At 58.4% G+C, this 12616-nt stretch overlaps 1 protein-coding gene across 4 annotated transcripts in view; it reads right to left on the bottom strand.

Annotated features, from left to right (window-relative positions):
- Positions 1-12322, bottom strand: part of SYNE3 (spectrin repeat containing nuclear envelope family member 3) — a 91900-nt gene extending 79578 nt beyond the window's left edge. For 2 of the 4 annotated variants that reach the window (XM_066344394.1, XM_066344396.1), the window contains exon 1: positions 11382-11456. The gene's annotated coding sequence lies outside the window, so the exon portion shown is untranslated. Of the gene's footprint in view, positions 1-10918; positions 10938-11381; positions 11457-12304 lie in introns of those variants that run through there. The other 2 variants (XM_066344395.1, XM_066344397.1) reach the window with 2 other exon arrangements.
- Positions 12323-12616: the final 294 nt, after the last annotated feature.

Raw genomic sequence — 12616 nt, 5'->3', positions numbered from 1 at the left:
GTTCATGTTTTCACACACTTTGGCCATTTGGGATTCGCATCCCCGATTTTGGCCACATGTGCGGACACCTGCACTGTTATTTTTCCTTTTTCGTTTTTTTTTTTTTTTTCTAATTCGACCATTTAAACTTAAGGTTATTTTCAAAGGAAACTTCTTATCTTGACCTTACATAGAAAACCAGGGTCAGGTTCAATTGCCGTGTATAGAACGTCACAAAGAATAAAGACAACAATGTACGCTTAACTCTCCCAGGGGCTGTTGCTCGCTCGCGCCCGAGCTCTCAGATAAAGACCGGGAGCGTTGCGGGGCTGTGGGAACCAGACCAGGACCACACGGAGATGGTCTCCCGACGAATCACGGTGGTTCACAGCCAGCCCTGCGCACCCGTCCCCGGGGGAGACTAAAACACGGGATAAGTGGCCCCAGGGGCAGCATCCCCCCACTGGCCTAAGCTGAATCCCCCGTGATTGTGAGGACATCACATAATCAGAAGGATTAAAAGTCAAAAGCACGATGGAGAAGGAAGTTTCTGTCCCTACCTCCAGCCCTTGACCTTGTGCCACCCCGTTCATCCTGTCAATCACTAGCGGCTCCCGTCCAAACTCAGAGATCTGACCCTGTGATCCTGCACTGCACAGGACGACCCTGCGGAGCAGGGCGGGAGTAAGTCGTGAGGGCCTGGCGTGGTGGCACGGTGTGGTGACAGCGTTGTCAATAAAAGAGGAAAGTCGCATCGGTCATTAGGGATGGCTGGGCGCTGGGAGGGAAATGAGTGAGCCAGGTGTGGGGTCTGCACCCTGTACACCCATCAGAAGAGTTCTGCAGTGGGGAAGGGCCGGGCTGGGTTGATTCCAGCCCATCGCCCGCCTGGACCTTCCTGAGCACGGGCGCCTCTCTGCCAGGAACACCGGAGCCAAGGCCACCTCACCCACAGCTGGGTCGGATCCAAGTACTGAGAGCGCTAGGGGCAGAGGCAGGCGGAAGGGTGACCTACATTGTCACCACGTCCCCTCCGCAGCCAGTGAGCGCCTCGGGAAAGTGAGGAGTACCCGGAGCAGCTGGGAATGGAGGAGCCAGAATTTCTGGGACCAAGCACCCAGTCGCAGGTGGGAACTAATACATCTGACATCCCATCTGCTGCTCACACCGACTCCGCAGGGGAAGGTGTGACCAGCCCCACCAAACGGGTGCGGTGGCCAGGCCCACGGAGGTCCTGGGGCTTGCCGAGATGGCAGCCCAGCTGGCAGCACCAGGGTCCCAGCCCACGTCTGTCTGACCCCAGCATCCGCATCAGGAGCAGAGAGGAACCCGACCACACTGGACAGACTCACTGTCCCTCACACAGGAAGACAGGTGACACCACGCTCTGTGGGCTAACTGAACAGGGCCCCTTCAGCTCCAGGAGGGCGTGCAGTTTGCACGTTGTCACGGATTGGCGGGCGTGTGGCACAGTCCCCCGCCTCACAGGGACGGGGGTTGAGGCCCAGGAAAACTGCTCTCTGTCAAAACTAAAGAGTCCTTCCTGCCCCCCCCCTGTCCCTCCCCTAAACTTCCCTCTTCCTGAGTCACTGTCCCCCAGGACGGGTCAGTCTGTTTAAAGCACCCACCTCACCCCCCAGAGTCCTCCCACCCGCTGGGCAGGGACGTGCCTCTGTGTCCTCCTTCCTGCCCATCAGGGTCAATGTCAGCCGGTGAAGGAATGCGGCTGCCCAAGGCTGGCAGCTTCTCGGGCGGAAGAGCCCAGGGGCCCGGCCGCAAGCATGCGCCTCTCTGGCTCCCAATCCAGAGCTGGCTGCGGCCAGGAGCTGTGTGACTCACGCCCCTGCTTCCTGTCGGGCACAAACGTAGGAACTTCAGGGCCACCCCCAGACCCCAGCAGAGGAACAGTCAGACAGGCAAAGCCTGAGCCCGGCCACCTGGCACACCACCAGGCGCTGAAGTGGTTTTACCCAGAAGGAAGTGAGGACAAAAGACAGCACAAGATGGCATTTTTTAAAAAATCGGTTTTCTAAAATTATTTCTGAGCAAAGTTGTGCTTGAAATCAGCCGACAGGTAAATAGGCAAGGTAAGCAGGCCGGGTTCGATCACCACCCAGTATCCTGAACAAAGGAATTTAACCTGGCAACCCCACCTGGCTCACACCCAACCTCCAACCGCTGGCTTGTGGTCATCAAGTTCTTGACAGCTAGTGAGCAAGCCATCGACTCAGCTCCTTGGAAACAAGTGACAACAGGGTGTGGACAGGGCGGGGTGCTTCTGAGTGAGCCCGTGACGCCAGCCACACAGAAAGGATTTCCTCTGAGGAATGGCCACTGGGGGTTGCAAAGAAAGAACTAGATGCCTGGGGAGGGGGCCGAGTTCTACGTCTGACTCACCACGTCCTGCCCAGCGCACGCCCCGCATGCGGAGGCCAGTGTAGGTGGTGTCACCTGCTTGAGCTCCGGGGTCAGATAATCCGAGTTCGGCTCCCCACTCCATGGCTGAGTAGCAGAGGGCAGGTTATTTAAGCGCTCGGTCAAACGCGAGCATCAGAGCATACCCCCTGAGCAGTTGTGAGGATACAGGCAGAGAAGGCAGGGGGTGCTTGGAGAGGTGCTGGCGTCCGATCAAGGCACAACAGGCGCCAGCTGGTACGGTCGACGGGGCCAGGAATCGCAGGTGGCACCTGCGTTTATACATTCACTCATTTGTCCATCCATCCATATGTACTGAGCAGCTACTCCGGCTAGGCTAAGGGGACGGGAAGAAAATCCCTGCCCTTGTGGAGTTTATGTTCTAGTAGGAGGAGACAGACAAGCCACTCGACTGCAAATCAATAAGGTAATTTCAGGTAGTGGTGAATGCTAGAGAGACAATGAGACAGGGGACCTGTGGCAGGGATGGGACGGGGCGGGGGGGCTGCTGCGGGGGCAGGACGGTCCCCGGGACGCTGTGACTGTGAGCTGAGATCTGGGTGAAGCAGAGGGGAGAGCAGAGAGGAAGACTCGAGGGGGGAAAGGAAGCACAGGAGCTCAGGGTGAGAACAAATGTCAGACATGAGTCCCTATGAGGCCAGGAGATGTGTCCCAAGTTCCAGGGCCAGCCCCCGGAGAGCCCAGGGAAATGGAGTTCTCCCAGAGACCACAAAGGGAGGTGTCACCCCTTCTCTGCCCGGCCTTCGAAGCCCACCTCCCTCCTCTGTGTCCTGGGAGCCATTAGGATCTGCTCTGCCCACTTCCCTCAGGGGTTGTGAGCACCAGCAACCCGTAAACTTTGTAAAAACCTATTTGAAAGTACAAAGGCTTTTAATTAAACAATGACAATGATGATGATAATAACCACCTCTCTCTGGCTGGGACGAGAGAATGCATAAGCTTGTGTCTCCTCCCTCAAGATCACAGTCTAGTGGGGACTCGGACACAAAAACTCAACATTAAATATCATGTGTGAAGTGCAGCGGGAACATGAAGATGCAAATCACCAACCTTTTGGGGGGAGATTAGGAAGGCTTCTAGGAGGAGGTGTAGTACAGCGAGGTGTTGGTGGGAGGAGCAGGGAGGATAATGGCAGAGGTCTGGAGCACAGGTCTGGGGGTGGCAGAGATCAGGAAGAGTTTGGGACCTGGGAGTGGGGGGACCTGGAGGTAGCCCAGGTGGTGAAAAGCATGAAAGACCAGGTGGGCTGACAGGGGGCTTGGGATTCAATCCTCAGCGCAAGAGGGAGCAAGTGGGGGCAGATAGGCAGGGAGTCACCTGCCTCAGTGACTTGGCTCCTCCTGGGGACAGGGGGACTGGCAGATCACACCTATGTGGAGGCTGTGGCTCTGGGACTGGAGAACATTCAGACTTCAAGGCACCTTGAGAGATCTCATTTCCACCTCCCATTTTAAAGGGCAGGAAACAGACTGGCCCAGGTGAAGGTCAAAGGTGGCTGTGAAACTCCGAGCCCCTCCCATCGCCGCAGAAGGGCCAAGCTCTTTGAAACAACAAGGAAAGAGGCTCCCCCAGTGAGTCAGCGTGCTGTATTATTTTATTTCAGCAATGTCACTCAGGAGGGGCCCGGCCCTGTTCAGAGCTCAGATGAAACACTTGGCTCCATCAGAGTTTCTCCAGCGACAGCAGCCTACCCTATCCCACCTCCGCTTTGGTGCCAGCCCGGTGGGTCCGACCCCATCGGCCTCCCCATTTTCACCGTGTAACCATCCTGAGCCTGCTGTGCTGTGAATGCTGATGACGCACAGGCTTTTGGGGAGGGGACTGTAAGGGAAAAGATACTGGCCCAGGGACCAGAAGACACAGTCTCAAATCCCAGACAGGCCAAAGGCTCCTGAGAGACTGAGGCCAGTCACGGCGGCTTGCAGAGACTCAGTGTCCCCACGGGTGAAGTTACAGGCTCGGCCGAGGGCTCCTGCTGCTTCCAGCATTCTCACCCCCCACGGCAGCTGCCACATCTAAATGCTCCTCCAACACCGAACACCGCACACCCCGCCCCGGGGCACGCGGTGAGGGTACGTTTCCCAGTCTCTGAGAGTTCTTGCGGGAAGTTCTCTCCCATCAGCTTCTCACATAAGCCCAGCCCTGCAGTAGCCATATCCCCGGCCTCATCAGACAGATAGGGGACGGTGCACAGCACTGTGACTGGCCCCAGGACACAGAGCAGGGACCTGGTCCCAGGGCTCCACTGCCCAGGTGAGCATGCATGCCCGGGTACAACGGCTGCCTCCGTGCCCACCTCGCATCAGTAAAACCACCACCTGCGGCATCAGTCCTGGGACGCCCGCCCTCTGAGCCCCTGACAGGCACCTCCGCAGAGGGAGAGCCTGAAGAACACTTCTGATTTGGGCTAACAGGAGGTGGCCGGCAATAGAAGTGAGTCCTGAATGTACCAGAGCCCCGAAGGGGACAGACCCCCCCAGTTCTCAGCCCACCGCTGCGCTGGTCACAGAGCAAGCCCGGTCAGGAGGGAAGCATGGCCCCGGGAGCCCTGAGGGCCTGCTAGGATCTGACAGCTGAGAGCACTGTTACCCTCAGCATCAGCGTGTCCCCGTGGCCCGCCACGCTGGGCCGACCCTCCAGAGCTGCAGCTTCTGGGGAGGGAAGGGTGTGTTCCCAACACAGCTCACTTAGACAACAGTCCCCCTCTGGGTGAGCATCCCCCTCCATCCCATCCCTTACCTGCTGTGTGATTTGGGGCAAGGCATATAACCTCTCTGAACCTGTTTCCCCACCTGAAAAACGACTATGACCATTTTGATAACCTATAAATGTATTGAGCCAGCCCAGCAAAGAGGAGGCGTGCCGGCCACCGTCCTAAGGGGCTCCGAGCGCAGCCACCATCCTGAGGGGCTCCGTGCGGGACAGGAGAGTCTAGGCACTGTCTTTATAGCTCCGTTCACAATGCTTCTGTTCATGTGCCTTCTAGACCTGTGCGGCCATCACAGGTTGTAGCTCTCATCTGAGTTTTTAAAATTAAAATGATCACATCGGTTTAATCTCAGGCATCTCACCTATTTTCCTGCCTGTCCCAAGGGGGAGGCCGTAGTCCCCGTCACAGCAGTGGCACGGCTGTGCTGGGCGGTGCCCCGATGAGAATCATGCAGGTGTGGCACCCAGAAGGAGCCATCTTCCCTACTTCTGTGGCTAATGTTGTCCTTGGCCAAGGCACTTCCCTCTCCATAAAACCATCAGATTGGTCCAGGAGCCCTGCGGTTCCTCCCAACGCAAAAATGCCAGACTCGTCTGATTCACAAGCATAAATCATTAGGCTGGGAATTGAAGTAATCCCGCTGAGAACCTGAGCTCTCGAGTGTTAATATCCTCCTGTTGTATGACTGCGAGAGAAGAGGGAGATTACTCCTGCTGAATGAAAAATCATGTGTCTGTTATACAACAGGATTTGTTTATTTGATTTTCTAGAATCCTGCCAGATTAATGTTTGAATCTGTGGGTAGAGTCTTATTTTCTAAGAGACCTTTGTGAAAATGTTTCACATTATCTTTTAATTTAATTTGTACATAAGATTTTTTTTTTTTTTTTTTTTTTTTTTTTTTTTTTTTTTACGTTTTTCTGAAGCTGGAAACAGGGAGAGACAGTCAGACAGACTCCCGCATGCGCCCGACCGGGATCCACCCGGCACGCCCACCATGGGGCGACGCTCTGCCCACCAGGGGGCGATGCTCTGCCCATCCTGGGCGTCGCCATGTTGCGACCAGAGCCACTCTAGCGCCTGGGGCAGAGGCCACAGAGCCATCCCCAGCGCCCGGGCCATCTTTGCTCCAATGGAGCCTTGGCTGCGGGAGGGGAAGAGAGAGACAGAGAGGAAAGCGCGGCGGAGGGGTGGAGAAGCAAATGGGTGCTTCTCCTGTGTGCCCTGGCCGGGAATCGAACCCGGGTCCTCCGCACGCTAGGCCGACGCTCTACCGCTGAGCCAACCGGCCAGGGCTACATAAGATTTGATATATATAATATAAAGAAATATATACAATGTTTACATATACTGTATATAATATGTATATATAAAATACAGTATTTTTATACATTGTATATAGTATATAATGTATATATTTATAAATAATGAAGCATGAAGTTATTTTAAACTAAGGTCCAGGAGCCCACCACTCGCAGAAGCAGAGCATAATGGAGCGCACTAACGTGGCCCAGGCTCCCCTCACCCCGATCCTGTACCCTCTTGTCCATTGAAGATAACCACCCTGATTCTACAATATCATTCCTTTACCCTTTTTAATCCCGCTTAAATTTGTGAAACAGTGTCTATGTATAGAGGTATGCATAAAACATAGGTGTACTTGTAAATAATTACAAGGTGAATTCCTTAGTGATGGCCCCCGTGAGCCTCTCAATCCCAATCCTTCCCCACCCCCAACCAAGGTGATATCTGACTTTTATTTAAGGCAACCCCTTCTGGCTTTTTGTCATCCCTTTATTTCCCATGTATGTATCACTAAACAACACAGTATCAAGGTTTCCTTCGCTGGTCTCTGCCGCATCTTCCCAAGCATTCTGGAGATGCTGGGACTCCCCTTGCTAACTGCAGACTGGAAATCCAGGCAAGAAAGACACAGGCTGCACCACATTGTTACGATCCACTAGGAGGATTAGTAATAATAAAAGGCATGATGACGGCCATCTACATATGGGATGTCACTGCCATGCTGGGCATTCTGCTGAGCACTGTCCCCAATTGTCTTATTGATCCTCTCAACAACACACAGGGAGGTGTTGGGCCTCTTATCTCTATTGTAGAGGTGACAAAATTGAGGCTTCAGCTGCCAGGACTCTGCTGCATTTGTTTTCCAGCTGTTTACCCCAGGAACATCATCCCTAAGTCCTGAAGTATAGATACTCAGGGGTGCTGGTGGGGGTGGGGGGCAGTCAGCAGACACTTCATTAACTTCCACCTGCTCTGCCCGGATACTTCCCTAACTTCCACCTGCTCTGCCCGGGTACTTCCCTAACGTCCACCTGCTCTGCCCAGGTACCTCCCTAACTTCCACCTGCTCTGCCCAGGTACCTCCTTAACTTCCACCTGCTCTGCCCGGGTACCTCCCTAACTTCCACCTGCTCTGCCCGGGTACCTCCGTAACGTCCACCTGCTCTGCCTGGGTACCTCCCTAATATCCACCTGCTCTGCCCAGGTACCTCCCTAACTTCCACCTGCTCTGCCCGGGTACCTCCGTAACGTCCACCTGCTCTGCCTGGGTACCTCCCTAACATCCACCTGCTCTGCCCGGGTACCTCCCTAACTTCCACCTGCTCTGCCGGGTACCTCCCTGACTTCCACCTGCTCTGCCCAGGTACCTCCCTAACTTCCACCTGCTCTGCCGGGTACCTCCCTGACTTCCACCTGCTCTGCCCAGGTAACTCCCTAATGTCCCCCTGCTCTGCCCAGGTAACTCCCTAACGTCCACCTGCTCTGCCCAGGTACCTCCCTAACTTCCACCTGCTCTGCCCGGGTACCTCCGTAACGTCCACCTGCTCTGCCGGGTACCTCCCTAACTTCCACCTGCTCTGCCGGGTACCTCCCTAACTTCCACCTGCTCTGCCCGGGTACCTCCGTAATGTCCACCTGCTCTGCCTGAGTACTTCCCTAACTTCCGCCTGCTCTGCCGGGTACCTCCCTAAGTTCCACCTGCTCTGCCCAGGTACCTCCCTAACTTCCACCTGCTCTGCCGGGTACCTCCCTGACTTCCACCTGCTCTGCCCAGGTAACTCCCTAATGTCCCCCCCTGCTCTGCCCAGGTAACTCCCTAACGTCCACCTGCTCTGCCCAGGTACCTCCCTAACTTCCACCTGCTCTGCCCGGGTACCTCCCTAACTTCCACCTGCTCTGCCGGGTACCTCCCTAACTTCCACCTGCTCTGCCCGGGTACCTCCGTAATGTCCACCTGCTCTGCCTGAGTACTTCCCTAACTTCCGCCTGCTCTGCCGGGTACCTCCCTAACTTCCACCTGCTCTGCCCAGGTACCTCCCTAACTTCCACCTGCTTTGCCTGAGTACCTCTCTAACATCCACCTGCTCTGCCCGGATACTTCCCTAACTTCCACCTGCTCTGCCCAGGTACCTCTATAATGTCCACCTGCTCTGCCCAGGTACCTCCCTAACTTCCACCTGCTCTGCCCGGGTACCTCCCTAACTTCCACCTGCTCTGCCCGGGTACCTCCCTAACTTCCACCTGCTCTGCCCGGGTACCTCCCTAACTTCCACCTGCTCTGCCCGGGTACCTCCCTAACTTCCACCTGCTCTGCCGGGTACTTCCCTAACGTCCACCTGCTCTGCCTGGGTACTTCCCTAACATCCACCTGCTCTGCCGGGTACTTCCCTAACTTCCAACTGCTTTACCCAGGTTGCTCTCTTGGTGACTCCTGAACTACTTTCAGATGTTACAGGGGAAAAATGTTTGGAATCCACATTTTCCAGCAAATGTCACTGTGTTACTGATGACCAGGAGCCTGCCTGTCAGTACTCTCTCCCGATGATTAGTGCATGACACTATCCTTGCACTACTCCAGCTCTCCTGCTCTGAATTGCTCTCCTCATCTCTAAACGGGCCCACGATGGCAGCCCTTCTGCTGTCAGAGCCACAGCAGGTGAGAGACGGGAAATGCTGCTAAAGGGCCCACAGACACATGGGGCCCCCTGCAGGCCCCAGATCTCTCAGCTCGGGGCAGGGCCAGCTCTCAGCGCTGGAAGGGCTCTGGGGGAGGTAACTGAAGGCCACCCACCATTTGAGAGACATGGGAACATCACAGCAGAGAGGGAAAGGGCAGAGCTCTGCAAGGGAGGGAACACAGGTGTCCCGAACAGGCTCCGTCACCCCAAACTGTGACAACTGCTTGCATGTGCAGTGTCTGACACCATACAAAAGCTGTTGGCGGGATGACTCATTTAATGTGCCCTACGATACAGGTGCCATGGTTATCCCCCTCGTGTGGGGAAGGAAACCGAAGCTCTGAAAGGTGAAGTGTGGTCCCCAGAGTCACGCAGCTAGGAAAGGCTATGGTAGGACTGGACCCAGGTATTCTGCCTTGGCCACGCCCATCCAACAGCTGGTGGCTAGGGAGGCCCACTGCCCTCCGGGCTGCCAGGGGCTCCAAGATGCTTTGGCGCTGTGCTGACCTGCCCAGCCTTCCCTCCCCAGAGGGGAGGTCACCCTACAGGCGAGCCAGGATCTCCCAACAGCCCTCGCCCGGGTCCCTGCATCATGAGGTGGAGGGACTGCCCAGCTGCCCAGGCACGGGTGAGTCCTCAGCTCCAGCAGAATATGCAAAGCACCTAGGCTAGAGAGTTGTTCCCATGGAGACGGAAGGTGCTCTAACTCACCCTGAAGGGGGCCTGCAGAGGGCGGAGGCCACCCTGAGGCAGAAACCTGGACTCAGATCCTCACCACTCTGCTTGGTGCCACCAGTAAATCCTCAGGAGACTTCTCCTTAGGACCCCAACAAGGCACAAGTTCCTGAAATAAGCCTTCCCACCCACTCCCTGCTCCAGCTGCCCTCAGAGGGGCCTCTCTGGCCGACAATAGCGCTCTGCTCGGGGCCTGCAGGCTTGGCAGCTGTGGCTCTTGGCCTGCCCAGTGCGGTCCTGGCTGAGGAATGCACAGACCCACACGTGTCAGAGAGCCCCACTGGGGCACGGTTACAGGAAGCGGAGCAAAAACAGCCTGTTGGCACCGACGCGCCCCTCCCGCCTTTCAGTTCCTGAGCCAGTGCAGGAGGCAGGGCCTCTCCTTCAGGAGAGCCAGGTTCTGCTCTTGGCTGTGTGGCTCTGGGCAAATCACTCCCCCTCTCTGGGCCTGCTTCCTCTCCGCCCAGTGGTTGAAGGAGGCTGTCCCGCCAAGTTGAGAAGGGCAGGGATTTCGTGGCATGCTCCCTTTCCTGGGAGGGCAGTCACTTCTCCCCACTGTCTCCTCCTGCCCTCGTTCAGGTGGAGTGAGGCATGTCCCCGGGCATGTCAGGATGCCCTGCTGGCAGCCCTAAGTCGCACCTGAGGAAGTTAACCTTTCAGAGGTGAAAGGGACCAGGAACCTGGGAGAGGGTCCCCAGGCGGCCTTGGGCCAGAGCTTCCAGGCCAAAGTGAGAAAATAGTAATGGTCATTATCCCCCCACCCCAGCTGAAGTCCCCTGCCTTAGAGTTTTGAAGCAGAGGTCAGCTGGGCTGCTGGTGGTGCCCACTGCTCCCGGACCGACCAGGGGGTCACATCCACCAGGTCCACTGTTTGCAGCGATGCTGTGAAGACCCTAAGAGGTGTCAGCATCCATTGGGGGGGATCCCTCAGGCCGCACGGGAGATCTTTGGCCTCACTACCACTTCCTTTGGAACTGTCGGATGAGGCTCAGAAAGGGTGAGCGGCTTGCCCAACGCTGCACAGCCAGGAGATGTCAGAATGAAACAGCCCGCCGGACGGACTCCGTCTCCCTACCTAGCTCTGGGCTCCGCCAGGCACCGTGGAGCCAGCTCGCGGTCGCCCGGAGCGGGTGTTTCTGCCTGCGCTTACTGCCCAGGCCCGGACATGCGGGCCCGCGGTGACAGGTCCGCCTGCCCCACGCGGAGGCTACAGCGAAGACCGGGGGCGGCGCGTGGCCCGCCACGGACGCGCTGCCCACGGCTTCAGGGCTTTCTCGGGGTGCCCAACTCCCGGGGCTGGGGAGCGGAAGGACTCGGGATCTCGCAGGCGGCGGGGACCCGCTGGGTTTAAACTAAAAATATCTGCCCGCCCGCAGCTGTCACGCCAGGGCCCCCGCCCCCGCGCCGGGCGCTCTTCTCCGGGTCCCCGCGACTTTCTGCGACCCTGACCCCGAGCGGACGCGTCAGGGCTGGGCCAGGCGCTGAGGTCCCGACCCCACGGACCCCCCGGCCGGGCCTCCGGGCCGCGCACCACTCACCCGGCTCGGAGCGTGCAGGAGCGGGCGCCGCGGGCAGTCCAGGCAGAGCCGCCCTCCTCTTCCCGGCGTCCGGGCGGCTCCGGAGCGGGGCGGGGCGGGGGGCGGGGCCGGGGCGGGGGGCGGGGCCGGGGGCGGGGCGGGGCCGGGGCGGGGCCGGGGCCGGGGCCGGGGCGGGGCCGGGGCCGGGGGCGGGGCCGGGGGCGGGGCGGGGGCGGGGCCGGTCCGGGGCGGGGCCGGGGTGGGGCCGGGGCGGGGCCCGGACACTGGCACCCGCCCCCGCCCCGCCGGAGCCGCCCCTCGCCCGCCCGGCTCCGTGCGCTCTGCGGGGGCCCGGGGGCTCCCTGTCTTAGACCCCCCGGCGGAGGGAGCGCGCGGGGCTGCTCCCCATACTCAGCCCCTAGGTGGCCCTGTCCCGCCCGGGAGCCGCCCCCTGCCCCGCACCCGCCTGCGTCCTCCCGGGTCTGACCCTCGGGGATGGCGCAGAGCTGTCTCTCTCCCGGAAAAGTTGAATCAGGGGAGTGAGTTCCTCAGCGCGTCCAGACTTGGGGAGAAGGCTGGGGGACTGGCAGGACTGCCCCCTCAAAGCCGAGGTGGGGCGAAGGCAGGGGTACCCCTCCCGGAAGCGCAAAATCCAAATAGAGGGCGCGCACCGTCCGGCCCCTCGCACCACGCGGTCCCCGGAGCCACCACGCACGGGATCTCCGGGCCCCAGGCTCGAGTGGGACTCCTCCGGCTGCTGAGAAACGAAGGCAGCTAGGAACGGGCCACAAGGAGTGCGAATCCCACGCCTAGTCCAAACCTCCCACAAGCGCAAGGCCCAGGACTATGCCTCCCTCTCTCTTCCTGCGTCCACTCCCCCCGCGGACACATCCTCCCTGCAGTCCGCTAGCTCCATCCAGGGACTCCGACTCCCACTCCTTCACCTTATCTGCCTCTGGGCTTCGGCGCTCCCAGCGCGTGCAAGCCCTGTCTCTGTCCTTGCCCCAGCCCTGATCTTGGTCCCAGTAATAACAAGTTTCCACGAACGGCTCTGCCTCCTTTGGATGGGAAGGACAGCAGCTGCCAACCCCATACAGGTTGTAGAACTCTGTGCCAGGTGGGCTTGTCTTCACAGATCAGGTGTGGCTACGCCCATTTTGCAGGTGGGGAAAAGGAGGCTGGGCTTGAGGCGTGAAGTCACTGGCCCAGATCTATTGCTACCCTCAAGGTGCTTTCCTGTTTCGATTTTTAGCGAG

The sequence above is a fragment of the Saccopteryx leptura genome, chromosome 6 (assembly GCF_036850995.1).
Source record: "Saccopteryx leptura isolate mSacLep1 chromosome 6, mSacLep1_pri_phased_curated, whole genome shotgun sequence".
Lineage (NCBI taxonomy): Eukaryota > Metazoa > Chordata > Mammalia > Chiroptera > Emballonuridae > Saccopteryx > Saccopteryx leptura.
The sequence above is the reverse complement of the archived record's forward strand: the minus strand, read 5'-3'. Positions and strand labels throughout refer to the sequence as shown.